General features: G+C 33.4%; 1 non-coding gene across 1 annotated transcript; it reads right to left on the bottom strand.

The window, feature by feature from the left end:
• Positions 1-15,296: 15,296 nt before the first annotated feature.
• Positions 15,297-15,429, bottom strand: LOC126016518 (small nucleolar RNA SNORA51). The gene has a single exon (XR_007498313.1). It is a non-coding gene; the product is annotated as a small nucleolar RNA SNORA51 (small nucleolar RNA).
• Positions 15,430-17,530: the final 2,101 nt, after the last annotated feature.

Below are 17,530 nucleotides of genomic sequence, written 5' to 3'. Positions count from 1 at the left end.
GGTTAGTGTAATATTACATAGTCTTCATGTTTCAGATGGTAAATAATCAACTTAAGATCTAAAACAACCTTATAGGATATATCATGGGTAGTTTTATATTTTGGAGGTATTTTTTCTTTGTAGAAAAGTACTGGCATTTGTTTTGGCATTAATTTCCTCAAAGGGCCAATTTTATTGACATTAAAATTTTGCTGCAGTGTATATAGTTTTCTAAAATATGTCTTCCCACAAAGTTTTAACTTCAAAACCACAATACTAGTTATATATTTAGATATTAAGGTTCACTTAAAGCTTTAATTTTAATAGTTATCAGAGTTACTCTAATGCCTTCCCTCCATTAATATATTTAAATATTGCCATATTATTATGCTATTTTAATATTTAGTTAATTGTACTTAAATATGTAAGCTTTGATTTAAACTTTTATCTTTTCAGCATTACTGTGATTTGTTCATACATTTAATGAAAGCACAAAATATCTCACTGTTATTAAGGATTTTGTAAATATCTGACCTTTTGCCTAATGTCGCACTTTAAAAATTAATTAGTTTATTTAAACACAATGGCTACAAGGTTGTTTATAATAGTTGGCTTTAATTCACAGTTACAAAGTTGTTCATGATTGAGTTTCAGTCATACAACCAACATTCTTCACCAGTACTTATTTCATGTTACAAATATCTCCAATTTTTCTTTCATTCCCTCCCCCCTCTGCCTGCCTATGGGGCAGGTACTTTTATTTTCTCTTCCTCTCTTTCTCTCACTTTCCCCAGTTATATACTGTGACTTGCAATATTATTATTTAGGGGTATAATGCCTATCATTTTATCTCCTTTCAGCACCAATTCTTGTCTGAGTAATCATTTCCAATTCTCATTGTCATAGTTGTCCTTTCTCTGCCCTAACTGCACTCCCTGATATTTGTAATGTTCCACTTTCTATGGTATACATGTGTGTGTATGTGTGTGTATTTTCATAGACATGTGAGAACACAATACAATGAGAACTAACTTATTGTAATACAATTAAATCAAGAAAAATATATTCAAATGGAAAATTCTATGGAGCATTTCCTAGCACCACAAAGTTCAAAAGCAAACAATTTATCAGGCCTGTTGAGCATTTTCATGCCCATTATTTATTTATGCACATCTGTATGGTAATTGTATACATTATACATTTTATTTGACACTAATTTTGGGGGGTTGAGTCACACCCAGCAGTGCTCAGGACTACTCCTGGCTCTATGCTCAGAAATTACTCCTGGCAGGCTCAGGGGACCATATGGGATGCCAGGATTTGAACCACCATTGTATGCATGCAAGGCAAACGACTTTCCTCCTTTCTATCTCTCTGGCCCTATTTGGCACTAATTTTATTCATTTATTTGCCTACCTACTAATTTCAATTAATATTTGCCAGTGTCTAGAGCCTATTCCTGCATCTAAGGGCAAATGACAAGAACTAATCCTGGAGAGAACACCCTTTTCTTCACAAAGCATACTTACATAATCACACACAACCTCCTCCCCCTCCACATCACTCATCTGACTGAACAATTTAGAAAAATAAGTATACTGTACACACATGTTTGAGATGTGGGAGGAAAGTACGTGTCCAGAGGAACCCTGTGCAGACATAGGAGCAGCATATTATTTTTCTCTTTCTCTCTATGTATGGCCTCTTTCAGAAATCAATTATTTTATCTCATCAATTTTATAGTGATATGATATTATTTGATGATCTGCTGTGTATTTGTTATTTGTCTCCTCTCTTGAGAAATGTAGTCATTACAAGACAAACTAAGTTTTTTCCATTACTTATTTCAAGTACTTATAACATGCTAAACTATAATAGATTATTAATAAATGAAATCTATATAGATTGAGTAAATAAATTCCAGACCAATGAAGAATTCAATACACTATTTAGAGCAAAAAATTGTCATACTAATGTTTGGGAGAGATTTCTCTACTATGAATGCTTTGGAACTTAATAGTGACTTAAAACTCTAGTCCAACACAATTACAGTTAACAACAGGCAGCATATGTACTTAATATACCATATGGCTCCTACATGGTGAGAAATAATTATCTGAAAGAAACAACAAGGTCTGCCAAGGTGATCTTAGGTACAAACTTGTGGAAAGAATTTTGAAAAACAGAACTAAGTATAGAAAGTATAGCCAAGATGACTTTTCTGTTCCAAAAGAATTTTATATATTGAATGTATTTCCTTTCTGGGTAAGAAATACTTAACCATCTTGCAGGGGATAGTCCATGATTATTTATGTAGAATATATTACAAATTTTAATCCTAAATATTAAAAGACAGCTGGATGACTTGACAACACTGAAGTTTTACCTAATAATGAGATACAGGCAATGTGATATAAAATTCCTTAGGTATATAACTCCTTAGGTATATAACATATATATATATATATATATATATATTTATAAACACTATAAAAACAGAAGCTGCTCCATATTGTCCTGGATTGAAGCAGGCATTATTTCAATTCTAAGTAGATGTGCTTTTTAGGGATTTAGCTTCTACCCTCACTAGTTTATTAATTAAATCAAATCATTTAGAGATGAGTGTTTGGGGATCTTAAATTGATTGGAAGCTGAGTGTACAGAAGGCAACTATTTAATTTCTTGAGATATTTGTTTTTTGGTACCAAGTGTTGAAATTCTGCATACTGTAGTAGGAAAGTAGAAAACAAAAGTTCTCCTGAATTAAGTTTATTTTATTTAATTTTATTTTTGTAAATAGTATTAAAGTATAAGAAATAAAAAATAGAAAATTTCATCATGCAATATAATACATTTTCACATAGTGAATATGCTCAGTCAATTTTAATATGGATCATGAAATAAGCCAGTGAACCAGAGATCCCAAATTTCTTTTGTGTGTCCCTCCTGTCATTGACAACCAAAGGTTAATCATCTTGATTTTAAAAAACCAGGCACAGACTTTAGACTCCTTAGTATTTATACTCCTTATAAATGTAGTTATGCATGTATACTTTTATTGTCTTATATCATTTATTAAGACTCAGCTATCAAACATCACAAATGAATATGTGATTGCTATAGTTTGTGACCACTGATAAGGTTTCCAGAATATCTCTGGAAATTATTACCATACTATATATTTTGTATTTTTATACAAAATTGAGTGTTCATTCTATCCCTTTTCCTATGACTCATTTCATTCAACATATACTCTCCATATCTACCCATGCATAAGCAAATTTCATGATTTGATTTTTCCTTGCAGCAGCAAAGTATATAGGAATGCAAAGGACTTTTCTACAGCGTGTCTTTAGGCTAAGAGGGTATTGGGCTATGAGTGATATTGTTGGTACATATGGAAGCTAAATTTATAGTTTTTGAAGAATATTCATATTGTTTTCCAAAAAGGCTAGACCAGTCGACAGTCCCACCAGCAGTCAGCCGTGAATAAGGGTATCATTGTCCCTGCGTCCATGCCATTATTGGTTGTCCTTTTTTTGTGTATGTGTGTGTCAGTCTCTGTATTGTTTTGATTTCATCTTCCTGATGATTAATGATGTGGAGCATTTTTTTCATGGGCCTTTGGCCATTTGTATTCTTTTTTTTTTTTTTTTTTTTGGTTCTTTGGGTCACACCTGGTGGCGCTCAGGAGTTACTCCTGGTTCTGCACTTAGAAATCCCACCTGGTAGGCTTGGGGGACCATATGGGATGCCAGGATTCTAATTGAGGTCCATCCCATTGGCAGCATGCAAGGCAAACTCACCACCACTGTGCTATCGCTCCAGCCCCATTTGTATTTCTTCTTTACGGAAGTATCTTTTTCATTTCTTCTCTTCCTTTTTGGATAGGATTAAATGTTATTTTTTCCTGTTAAGCTCTACCAGTGCATAGTAACCCCTTAACAGATGAGTATTCAATGAATAGTTTCGCCCATTCTGTAGGCAGTCTTTGTATCCCAGTCACTGTTTCCTTTGAGATGCAAGTCTCTAAGTTTAATGTAGTCCCATTTTTTTTTTATATTAACTTACACTTGCTTGGTTAGTGACACTTGATTGTTCCTTGTTGAGTTTTAGATTGGTTAACCTTAAAGAGGTGGGAGTGCAGTTTTGAAGTCTCCAAATACTCTTATTTTGCTATTAATATGTTTTTCAAGCCTGTTAACAATTATGTTAAGTATTTTTCTGGCTGTTTATTGAATGCATATTTGTTAAGAAATGTGATTTCTTCCTAATGTATATGTTCCTTTATTATAAAAAAAATGACCCTCTCTGTCTCTTATAACCTTTTTGAGGCTGATTGTCTGATTACAAGAAGGAAATTGAAAGAATGTTGGAAGGCATGAGCAAAAGATTTTCTTTTTTTGATCACGAACTTACTGGCACTTTGATGGTAAGGGTAATGACAATTATATACAATTATATAAAGATATGAAGCTAAATGCAGATTATAAATTAATTAAACATAAATAAAATCATAAATTTGAGTGCACAAATAAAAATTAAAATATTTTACTGCTAAAAATATGTGATCCACTGGGATTAGAAAAATAGCTCAAAATGTTAGTGTGTATATTTTGTATATGAGTAGCCCAGGACCTATCACCAGTTCCACTTAGTTTCCTGAGTATCTCTAGGCGAGACTCCTGATCAAAGAAATAAGCATTATCTCCTAAACACTAAGAGTCATGATCCCAAAACCAAAAATATAAAAATGTTAATCATCACCTTCAGTAAATTATTATATTTTGTTGGAGTTTCTTGACTCAATATTGATGGTTGCTAATTATCAGAGTTAAAGTGATAAAAGTTTGAAATGTGTATAATATAATTTATTTATTCATTATTTTAATTTAAGGGTTTTCCCTGAAAGGGTTCAGCACCAATTATATGGCTCTGAGCCAGTGATTTCTGGCTCATTTCTGGGTGATTTCTGGTAGTGCATGGGGAACATGCTATCTCAGGAATATAACCCAGAATATAACCCTCTTTCTTTGCAAAGGATATACTCTACAGCCTTTTATGCTAACATTCCAGGGCCCCCTTTTAAAATCTTTAATGAAATAACATAGAATTTTTTCACATCTACTGGCTTTTCCTTTCACAAAAGTTTTTCCTGTAATATGTGATGTTCCTTGACAGTATTATCCTCCAGTAGAACTTCTTTAAAATTTGGAGTCAATTTTTCAAAAAAAAAAAAAAAGAAGGGGCCGGAGAGATAGCATGGAGGTAAGGCGTTTGCCTTTCATGCAGGAGGTCATCGGATCGAATCCCGGCGCCCCATATGGTCCCCCGTGCCTGCCAGTAGCAATTTCTGAGCCTGGAGCCAGGAATAACCCTTGAGCACTGCCGGGTGTGACCCAAAAACCAAAAAAAAAAAAAAAAAAATTTGGAGTCGATTTTTAAGCTGGAGTCAATTTTTAAAGTCAAAGTCATATATAAGGTTTAGAATCAACTTATTTCACATTTTTAGAAATATTGGTACTCTGACTTCCTCCTATGAATCATGACTTTTTTCAATTACATCTAGAATGATGAGTTCTTGCTGGATGCCTTTCAGTTCACTTTGCCCAAATCCATCAAAGGTGTCACAGTCTGTTTTATTATATGTATTATAGAAAATGCTTGTAAATAATAAAAACATGAATATAAAATTATTAGTTGGAAGATGAACTAAAGAATAATGTGGTGTTAACATGTATATAAATGCACAAATTTACCTATACAGTTCTATCAGATTTGTTGGTAACCAGGTGCAGTCAGAAATAATATAAAAATTACTTGCTGTTACTGAAAAGTAGATGTCAACATTGTACTTGAAAAATTTCTGAGAGACCAATAATTTTTAAATGATAAAGTAAATGAATATTATTTTCACCTTAAAGTCACAGACTAAATTTACCCACACACAGGAATGTCAGTCTTTGAATATTTGAATAATTAACTTCTATTTATTTCTAGCCATTAACATTCTAGATGGCATCTTCTTCCATTGGTGATTTCATCTACACTAAAACTCTTTTGTGAAGTGTGGTCATCTACATCAACAACTTAGCTAGGTGATCTGGATAACTTGGCACAACTTCTACATCAGCATCTGCTTATACTTTCATATTATGGAGTTATTATTTTCTCAAACTTTAGCAAAACACTGATACTCTACTTTTCAGGACCTTTCACTACTGAGTCACTCCAAGCATCCTCAGCTACTTTGCTCAAGTTGACATGGGTGCAGTTGAGAACCAACTAATATTTCCTGATAATTCATTAAAAAATTGAGAATAGCATTAATTCAAATGGAAGCATAATAAAAGCTTTGCTCATTTGAAATATCATAAAAACACAATGTAGATTGGGTAATTTAAATAACACAACTTACTCATTTTAGTTTTGGATTCTGGGAAGCTCATGATCAAGTTCTGGTAGTTTATTGTCTGGTGAGGACTATTTTCTGGTTTAAAGATGGATCTTTTCTTGTATTCTCCCATGGTGGAGATCCAGATATATTGTCTATACCAATAGATGTAATACTCTCAGTGTCTGTACATGCAAGACCCTCCAGCTAAATCTTTATAATTACATCTTTCTCCTGACTCAGGCGTGATGATTAATTTTTCTCCTATTGCCCTGAACAATGGGCATTTTCCTGACAAATTCTTCTTGCTTAGTGTCTAGTTGTCCATGTGAAGGTAATGACACAGCTTTCTTGGTAGATAGGAGGTGAATAAACAAGATATCTTATTGTCTTAGAGGATTAACATCATTATAAAAGAAACTCACTGAAATTACTGAAGAAAATAGGGAAAGTTTACTTAAAAATGTGAATTATAAAGAAAAATGTTTCAAAGTGATTTTTAAAGGTTAATGAAGATTATAATTACCAACATTTGCTGAGTTCCAGGCATTATGCTGTTTTTCTGGACATTATTTGATATTCAAAACATTACTATGAAATAACCACTATAATCATCCATAAATTAAGGAAGTGACAAAATTAAAGTGGTTAGATGACTTTCTCAAGATCAAATATCTAATCAGCTTTGAAAGTAAGGCCTGCTTCATTTCTTGGTTAATCTGTTCACCCCTCAGTCACAAACATAATACTCATAGGATGTAGCTGAAGAAACAGGCAGATAGAACATTGGAACAGAATTGAAAGCTTAGAGTACTTTTCTTATTTAAAAGTCTTGAAATAGGGGCTGGAGTGATGGTGGAGCAGTAGGGCATTTGTCTTGCATGCAGCTAAAGCAGGAAGACTGCATCCCATATGGTCCCCCAAGCCAAGAGTGATTTCTGAGCGCATAGCCAGGAGTAACCCCTGAGTGTCATCAGATATGGCCCCAAAAGTCCAAAAAAAAAGTCTTGAAATAAGACTCATTGAAACTATAAAAATAATTAAAATGATTATAAGTGTATAATGTTACAAACTTGCCTCCTGAATGCATAAGAAATGAAGGCTAAAGAAACAAACTCGCAAGGAAATTACAACAAATATAGCAAAGTATGGAACGGGTTTAAGGTCAGAATTAGAGCTTGCAGCTAGGAGAGATTAATTAAAAGCACAATGGAGTTGATACTAAAAAGAGGCTGAAACTACTTGGAATATATTTGTTCCCCAAAACAACTCAAAAGAACAAAAACCTGGAGAAGTACTTATATAAAACACATAAAAGATAATAAGTTCTTTGCAAAATATTGTATAAATCTATGTACTTTGTATATAATTTCTTTGTAAATAATTTGTAAATAATTTCAAAATGCATATTTTGCATATATCGTTAATTTTGGTTGTTCTTATTTCATAGTATTTTCTTGAATGTTCATCTTTTAAGTTTTTGTTCGGTTAATTTTTTTATAAAGTATTTTTTTTAATTATGACAACAAAGATGCAAAGAAAGAGGACAGGGTAAAGTTACAGTGGAAGCCCAATCACCCATAAACAGAATTCTCAGTAGTCTCATCGATGATATCCCAGCCTTGAAATTTCAGCCAAAGAACATTAAGAAAAACAAAACTGAACCCATGTACAATACAATTACTTTGTCCCTCAAATCCCCAGTTGTAGTACGTACTATTTCTTAGCAGCACACAATATAATCTAAAGACATTAGACTTATGTAACTCCTTAAACATTGAGGGCAAAGTACATTTCTCTAGTTCCATGCACATGCTTACTAGTTTAAGTTAACCTCAAAAGTTTTAGTGGGTTGTTTTTCTTAAGGATTGGAGTCAAGGGAACATAGTAAAAAACGGTATTAAAGTGGCATTTGTTTGCATAGGCCCACCAAAACGTAAGGGACATGGAAAGACAAATTATGGTCTAAATACAAGGAGACCCTACCCCTGAAGTTTCCTGGCACAGGACTGACTCTAGGCTCCAGGCAAACTAGTTTGTCCAATTCAAGTCATCGTCTGTAGTGGCAATACACCTCCATTCCTCACATAGTCTCTGTTGTTGGTATCAGGCTTCTGTATTAAAGATCCTGGAGTCTGCATATCCCATATTGCAGTCAGGATGGTGCAGAGCATCCTCTCGTTTCACCTCACACTTAAGGGGCAATAGAGAGAACCATGTCCTGTAAAACAGGTCATTGTTGTTGTCAAGTCTTCTCAGTGTAAACGGAAGTCTCTTTTTAGGAGGTCGATGTCAGACCCTTGGTAGTGTCTTTCCTGGTAGAGGACTGCTTCCAGCTGTTGCTATATAAGACCTTGGATGTTTTGTAGATAGCTTGCCTGGTTCTGGCGTGAATGGAGGATGCCCATTCTTCTGAGGCCTGTGCCAGGTCATTATATCAATGATCAGGGTGTAAGGTACATTGTACTGAGATTTATTAGATAAGAACTTATCTGTATGTATGGTGTTTTCCCATTTTAATGTGTCTATGCAAACAAGGATCAATGCCATGAAGTGTTATTGGTGCATCTGGAGGCAATAGGAACAAGACCAGCAAATTCCATGACATAGTTCAATCATAGGCATCAAACTGATATAACTCTCTAGATATTCTTCTACCATAATGTTTCTATCCACTTTTCATCTTGTCTTTCCTTTGTAAGCTGTCCAGTAAGGATTGTTGTTGGAACTGTTTGGTTAATTTTTACAGAAAAATTATTTTATACACATTAGGTATGTGATAAATTGTTGTAGAATCATTGTTTGTGGAGGAAGTAATATGGATATTTCTTAAAAAATTGGAAATTGAGCTTCCTTATGATACAGCAAGACCACTTCTATGGATATACCCTATGAACATAAAGGCACAACACAAAAATGTTCTCTGCACTCCTGTGTTAATCACAGCACACCATAGCACAATAGCCAGAATCTGGAAATAAGCCAGGTGCCTGACAACAGACGAGAGGCAAAAGAAACTGTAGTACATCTGCACAATGAAATACCTTTAGGAAAAGTGAAGGAAAAATGAATACTATTATGAAAAATGAAGTCATAAATTTTACTTTTGTATGAATGAACATGGAGATTATTATGCTGAGTGAAATGAGTCAGAGGGAGAGGGTTAAACATAGAATAATGGCATTCATTTGTGGGGGATAAGAAAAAGAAAAGGTAGCATGGTAATAATATCCAGAGACAACAGTGATAAGGGACAGGAGGACCAGTAGATGGTAGAAAGCTTGCCACAAAGAGTAATGAGTGCAGATGAGTAAAGAAATGTCCATTATTACAATGATGGTTGGAACTTATCACTCTTGTCAAATTTATCAACTTAACTTATAAGTAAATTTGGACAAGAAGTGGGTGCTGAAAGGGGATAGAGTGATATGCATAGCACCCTTTAATTATCCATAGTGCAACCCACAAAGTCAAAAAAAGAGGAGATTCCATGGAGAAAGAGTGAGAGAGAGAGAGAAAGAGAGAAAGAGAGAGATAGAGGGAAGCAAAATGCCTACTCCAGAGACTGGCAGGGGTTGGGGGACAGGAAAGAAACTGGGAACCTTGATGGGATGGAAGTGCACTAGTGAAGGGTGGTATACATTCTGTGATTGAAACTCAAGTATGGACCATTTTATAACCATAGTGTTTAAATAAATTATTTATTTATAGACTGAGTCTGAAGAGTGCCCAACAAAAGCAACAAAAGTATCTACCTCCTGAGCTTGCAATTCCTGGAACAGAGTTTTCAATAATGTTATCTCAGAAGGAACACACCGATTTTAATGTTAATGTGGCTTTAAAGCCACTCAATGTTTAGATAAACAAAAAACAGAAAGATCAACTAGCAACAAGAGCTTAGTAAATTTGACAATAACTTAAAGACCTCTTTGCGAGATACATAATTTTCACATATTTACTTGTTGCTGTACTGTCTTCACTTTTATTCTTTCTTTATAAGAAATAAATTTATTTCCACTTATCTGTAAACAAAGGTATTATGAGCAATTATTAATATATTGTCTTTAAATAATAATAATTTACCTTTTTAAAAAGAGAAAGAAAAAATTCAGGAAAAGGTATTAATGTCCTTGTGATAGGAAATATTATATCATTGACAAGTATTTAGGGACTTTATAGTGGTAGATGGGAATGCCTGAAATGCAAGAGATTCATCATTTGAAGGGATTTGAGATCTGTTTTTCTATGGAGTTTTGGTAAGCTTGCTGCTTTTGAGGACTGCATTGGATATTTAACAAATTCTTCATCATCATCATCATCATTATCACTTAATAAGAGAATTTTGGGAAAAGGTTGATAGATTATAGCAAAAAATGAATGAGAAATGTCATTTAATGAGAAAAATCTAGATGAAATAATGTCAAATATTTTGATTTCTTAGAAACAAATGTATTATTTGGATATCAGCATCATCCATATGAAATGTTCAGCTAGTTGGAAAAACAAAACAGACGCCCATGTGAAAGGGTGACAAATAGAAATAGAAAATGAAAAAATCCTCTAACATTTCTCAAGAACACTCAGTGTTAATAATAATGCAGTATGTTTAATGTACCCCCACTGGCAATGGCAAACATTTGGAAAACAAAAACAAAAATATTAAGATAATATAGGACTGGTGGAAAATAATAAAGCATACTAATAATTTATTTTCTTGACATCTAAAAGACTTTCATTGCCAGCAGATTAAACAAAAAAGAGTTTGCCTAACGACCTTAAAAGAAAATGCTGAGCTACTAAGATAAACAAAGTTGTCATTAAACTCACTTAGCAAAAAATAAAATTCAAATAAAGTTTTTGTGAAATTATTGTCATTTCTTATATGCTACAGAATAATATCCTAAAGGCTATGGGATTGTTTTACACTGTATTATAATGATTTAGCTTGATCTCTATTTATGTAAACTGGAGTTTATAGCAGACACATAAAAGATACATGTGAGTTAAGATTGCTCTTCAGAATGTATTTTAAAAAGATTTGATTCTGTTAAGTCTAGTAGTAAATGATAATACATAATATAGTATAAAAACAATCTCTTCTGTCACCTATAAACATGCTTACATGCTTTCTATCATATATTTTAAATATAGCCATCTCTGAAGCCAACCCAACCTCCATCTTCTATAACCTATAACATTTACATTCAACAAAATTTTAGCATTAACCTCTTTATCAAACAAATGTATTACAAACAAATGTATATATGGCATACATAATCTTTAGATAAAGTAATTTATTAAAAATCTTCTTTATCAAGTACAATAGCAACATTGGGACAGTAAGGAGAAAGCATAAATAAAAATAATTAAAAACTTCATATGTACTAACTCAATAGGTGCTTTGCATTAGTAACTTTTATTTCTCACAACATTACAAGGTAACTACCACTAGTATGCCATTTTAGAGATACATTACTTGCTAAAGGTCATAGGCCTTGTGAATGTTAGAGTAATACACAAAAGTTGTTATTCATTATTCTTATATTTTTAACCAGCTAGATCACTTAGCTGCACTTTATCTCAATTTTGTTATTTCAGAAAAAAGGCACATTATTCTACATTACCTTACCTAATATAGTTGTTATCGGATTGAAATAAAAAAGGACTTGCAAATACTTCAAAAATTCCATTTGTTGTATTACCTATTATGATTTTAAAAATCTATGAATTGTTTTAATTAATAAAACTAACTTAGCTCTCAAAACATCTTTTTGTGGGGCTGGAGAGGTGGCACTTGGGGTAAAACGTCTGCCTTACAAGCACTAGCCTAGGACGGAATGCGGTTTCATCTTCCAGTGTCCCATATGGTCCCCCCAAGCCAGGGGCGATTTCTGAGCGCATAGCCAGGAGTAACCCCCGAGCGTCAAATGGGTGTGCCCCCCCAAAAAAAAACCCCGCAAAAAAACAATTGTGACATCTTTTATGTGTGAGACATAAACATAGCAAGGTACAGCAAAGAAATAGTCAGCAGAATTGGAGACTTAATCTAACTGAGTTATGGGGAGAGGGTGAGAAGAGAAAGGAAGGGTAGTATCCCTGGGACATTCGTGGAGGAAAGTGAACATTTTGGTGGTGGATGTGGTGTTAATGTGCAAGAAACAAATCACCGACACTATTACAACTAATGATACATTAACTAAATGAAAGTGGTGGGGGAGATTTGTACCTAATTTATGATGGCGAAAATCTATACTAGTTAAAGATTACAAACAGAGAGTCTGATTCCAAAGACTGGCTGTAGTCTTTAAAGTCAGTGATCTTATTTCTAAAGTTTCTCCTGCGGATGGTACATGGGACAGAGCGGGGTGTCCATAGTGTTAGACATTGATTAAGAGTATGAGTTCTCCTGGAGAAGATTGCTCTTGTTTTTGGTCTGTATTTGTCCCTGGTCTCACTCTGCAGCTATCAGGTAGATACTAGGACCAGATAATTGAGCCCCACTCTGAAGTCCTTTATTCAGTAGCTCCTCTCTTCACAAATTATCTGCAGTGAGAATTTAATTTTCTTAAATAAGTCATAATCCCATTCCAATAAAGGGAAATATGTAGATACTGTAATTCTTGATTTCCTTTATGTGAGCATTTCCTATGACTCGCTACAAAGAATTCTTAAGCAGTAGTACTTCAAGTTTCAAAAAGCAGGGCCTACTGCGGGCCGACTCAACTCACTACTGACACGTCTAGACCACGACTTTTGTTTTTGGGAAGATTTTTAATTACTATTTCAATTTCCTTACTTGTTATTGTTAAGTTTAGACTTTTTACTTCCTCATCATTCAAATTTGGAAGAGTATATGAATGAGAATTAGTCCATGTCTTAGAGTCTCTAGCTTATGATTATTCATAAAGTTGTTCAAATTAATTCCCATTATATTTTGTATATATATATATATATTTTGTGTATATTTTACTGAAGGGTCCACTGTAATTTCTCCACTTTTATCTCTGATTTGGCTTATTTGAATATTTTTTATAATAAAACTACCTCAAGGTTTATTTTGTTTATTCTTTTGAAGAACTAATCCTGGTTTTATGGATTCTTTGACTTGCGTTCTGGGTTACTATGTTGTTGATATCTGCTTTCATTTTTATTATTTCCCTCTTTATACTACCTCTTGGGATTATTTTTGTTTTCTTCTCCAGATTTTTGAGATATGTATTTAAGTGCTTGATTTGGTCTTTTTCTCTTTCTTATATTATTTATTATTAAGAAATATTACATTATTTATTATTAAGAAATATTATTATTTCATACAGGCCTGAATTTCTATAAGTTTCCTTTATGGTACAGCAGTTTCTGTATCTTATAGATTCTGATAGCTTGTATCTTTGTTGTCTTTAGTTTCAAGGAAACTACTTTTTCCTTGATTTTGTCTTTTATACAGGTGCTGCTTAATATGTCAACTTCCACGTGTTGAAACTTTCCCCCATTTTCCTTCTATGGTTAATTTTTACTTCCATGGTATTATGACCTGAGAAGATAATTTTGTACAATTTCTATCTCTAAATTAATATATGTTTGAGTTATGCCTTTTGTGTGATCTATCTTGAAGTACATTTCATCTGCACTAAAGAATGCTTATTCTTGTTTTGGAGAATGTAGAGCCCTATATATGTCAAACAATCTCATTTATTTTAGCTCTTTATTTAAATTTTTTTACTGATATTATGTTTGCTTGATTTGTGAAATGTTGAAATCTTCCATTCCTATTGTTTCCAACAATGTGTTTCTTTAGTTTTGTTAGCAGAAACTTTATGAACTTTTCTGAGCCTTCATTTGATACAGAAATGTTTATCATAGTATTTCTTGTTCTATTGTCCCTTTAAGCAATATATAATATCTATTATTGTGTCAATTACCTCCTTTATATTGAATGCTATTTGCCTAAGATTGGTATAGTTAACTCAACAAGTTTTTTCTCTTATTGGTTTGTATTATTGTCTTCCATCTTTTCATTCAGAATCTGTATTTACATTTTAGGTTAGGTGCTTTTCCTGTAGACAGCAGATGGATAGATTTTCTTTCCTGATCCTTTAAGCTACTCTGTCCCATTTTAAAGGTGAGTTTAATCCATTGACATTGACAGAAATTAATGATTTATAGGGCTGTATTGCCATTTTTGGTAAACTGTGTATGGAATCTAGCTGTTTTTGCAAGAGTCTGTTTTTATAATTTCTAGGAATCATTCAGGATTGGTTTTGTTGACACAAATGCTGCCTGTGCTTGTTTGGATAAAAAAGTTCTTATCCTCTCTCAAGTTGAAGTGATAGCTCTGCAAGGTAGTGAACTCTAAACTGGGAATTTTTTTCATTTAGTAATTTAAATATGTCATCCCATTAGTTTTTGTCTTGTAAGATAACATATGAAAGGTTTTTGCTATTCTTATGTAGTTTTAAGATATCTGAGGGGTTTTCCCCTCTCTTTTGCTGCATTAAGTAGTCTTTGTCTTTTGATTTTACCACGTGATTATTGTCTCTTGGTGCTGTTTTGCTTGAGTTTATTTTGCTTGGTAAACCTTGAGCCTCTTGATTGTTCTGGAGCCTCTCTCCAGAGATCAGGAAATTCTTGTTGATCACTTCTTCTGTCAGTCATTCTTCCCCTTTTTCTTTTTTCCTTTTTTTTTTTATTTCTATGATTTGAAAATTATTTCTTCTGCCATTATATCTTACAAATATTATTCTCTTACATTTTTATCTTTCTTTTCTTTTGTCACTTCATTCTTTGTGATAGCCAGTATTTTGTCTTTAATATCATTGATCAGGTCCTCAACCTTTTGAATTATTTATTATTTGTGTTATTGTATTATTTGTGACTATTGTTATTATTTGTCCTATTGTATTTTTTAACTTCTTAAATTCTTTATTTTTGTCCCTCCATTCACAATACAGACCAGGCAAAGAGCCAGGTATGAGGTGTATATGGGGAGCATTTACTGTACCTCCTCTTTCTATACAGTCAGTGTAAAGAACACAGCCTGTGGTAAGCATTGGGAGGCCTTATCTTTTCTTTTTCTTTTTTTGGATTATATATATATATATATATACATAATATATATAAAATATATATATATATAATATATATAAAATATATATATATCACATCAAGTGAAAGAATATTTTCATCTGTTAATAAAGTTATTAGTAGTTCAATAAAATACTAAATAAACACACAATGTAAAAATATTATCTTCAAAATTGCCTATAAAGTGTAAAATAAAAAATATCACATTTTATTAAAACTTTTAAACTTCCATTTTTTACTTTGGTGCAAAGAAAATAAAACAATATATTTTATTAATTTGGTGTCAAATAAATTAAATTATTTCCGGGGCCAGAGAGATAGCATGGAGGTAAAGCGTTTGCCTTTCATGCATAAGGTCATCGGTTCGAATCCCGGCGTCCCATATGGTCCCCCGTGCCTGCCAGGAGCAATTTCTGAGCATGAAGCCAGGAGTAACCCCTGAGCACTGCTGGGTGTGACCCAAAAATCACACACAAAAAAAATTAAATTATTTCCTTCTCAGATCATATAATCCTTGACACTAGAAATTCTTTACACACATAACATACTTTTATATTATTTGATTTGGGGGCTACACCCAGTTTTGCTCAAGTCTTACTCATGGCTCTGCACACAGGAACCACTATTGATCAGGTTTAGGTGACCATCTGGTGTGCTGTCAACATACCGATAAACCAGATGGGTCACATGTATGGCAAATATCCAACCCATTGTACTGTCTTTTTACCCATTCATCAATTATTTACTAGGAGATAAAGTAAAGGAAATAAATATCAACAAATGGAAATCACTGATAACAGTCAATGGAGATCTTTACAAGTATCAGATGACAATTTTTTAAATTATTTTATTTTTTATTTTTCATTATGTGAACAATGATGCAAAGAAAGAGGACAAGGTAAAGTTACTGTGGAAGGAAAATCACCCAAAAACAGAGTTCTCAGAAAAAATCCCCCTGCTGACACCTTAATTTAGAACTTACAGTTAAAGAACATTAAGAAAAATAAAACAGAATCCATGTACAATTACTTTGTCCCTCAAGACCCCCAGATTGTACTACATTATAACATTTTTTAGCGGTACACAAAGCAATCTAAAGCCATAAAATTTATGTAACTCCTTAAAATGAAGGCATAGTAGTTTTTTACATTCCATGTACATGCATATTAGTTTAAGTCAGGGGTCTCAAATTCGCGGCCCGCGGGTTGTTTGCGGCCCTCCATATAACATTTTGTGGCACAAGGCCGGCCTTCAAATATTGCAGTATTCGCAATTATTTTCTTACCGAATAATTGCAATAAAAATAGCATTAGTAGGAAAATAATTGCATTAAACATTCGCATACCCCAAGCAGTTCAGTTCGGGGTATGCAAATGTTTAATGCTATTTTTTACGATTTTTTCTTCTTAATGCAATTTTTTATTGTGAATATTTGGTAAGCGAATAATTGAGAATACTTTGTGTCTAGTGCAGATGTCATTTCTGCTGCCCCTGCCCACTGTCCCTTGCATTATCAGAGGCCTAAGGGAGAGAAGGAAGAGAAGTTTATTACAGAATTAAATTTTGTCATACCTTCATCATGACTTCATCAAAGCCTGCAGTGAAGAGATAGATTGATAACAAGCATGGACAATTTCAGGAAAAGTGGGAGATGCAGTATTTCTTTGTTGAGCACAGGGGCATCCCCACATGTCTTATTTGCTTAGAGAAAGTTGCAGTGCACAAGAAATACAACTTGAAACGCCATTATTCAACTAAACATGCTGAGGAATGTGCAAAATATCAAGGAAATGAGAGAGCCAAGCGGGTTGCCAGTCTTAAAGCATGTCTAATGAGGCAACAAGATTTCTTCAAGAAAGCAACCAAAGAGAATGTTGCATCAGTCGAAGCTAGTTACATGGTTAGTGAGATGATTGCTAAGGCAAGGAAACCATTCACAGAAGGAGGAGAGTTTGTTAAAAAATGCATGTTACAGGCTGGATGTATTATCTATCCGGAAAAGAAAGATCAGTTTAGCAAAATCAGCCTTTCTGCCAACACTGTGGCAGAGCGCATTTCTGATATGTCAAGTGACAT

The sequence above is a fragment of the Suncus etruscus genome, chromosome 8, assembly GCF_024139225.1.
Source record: "Suncus etruscus isolate mSunEtr1 chromosome 8, mSunEtr1.pri.cur, whole genome shotgun sequence".
NCBI lineage: Eukaryota > Metazoa > Chordata > Mammalia > Eulipotyphla > Soricidae > Suncus > Suncus etruscus.
This window is presented reverse-complemented; position numbering and strand designations above follow the sequence as displayed.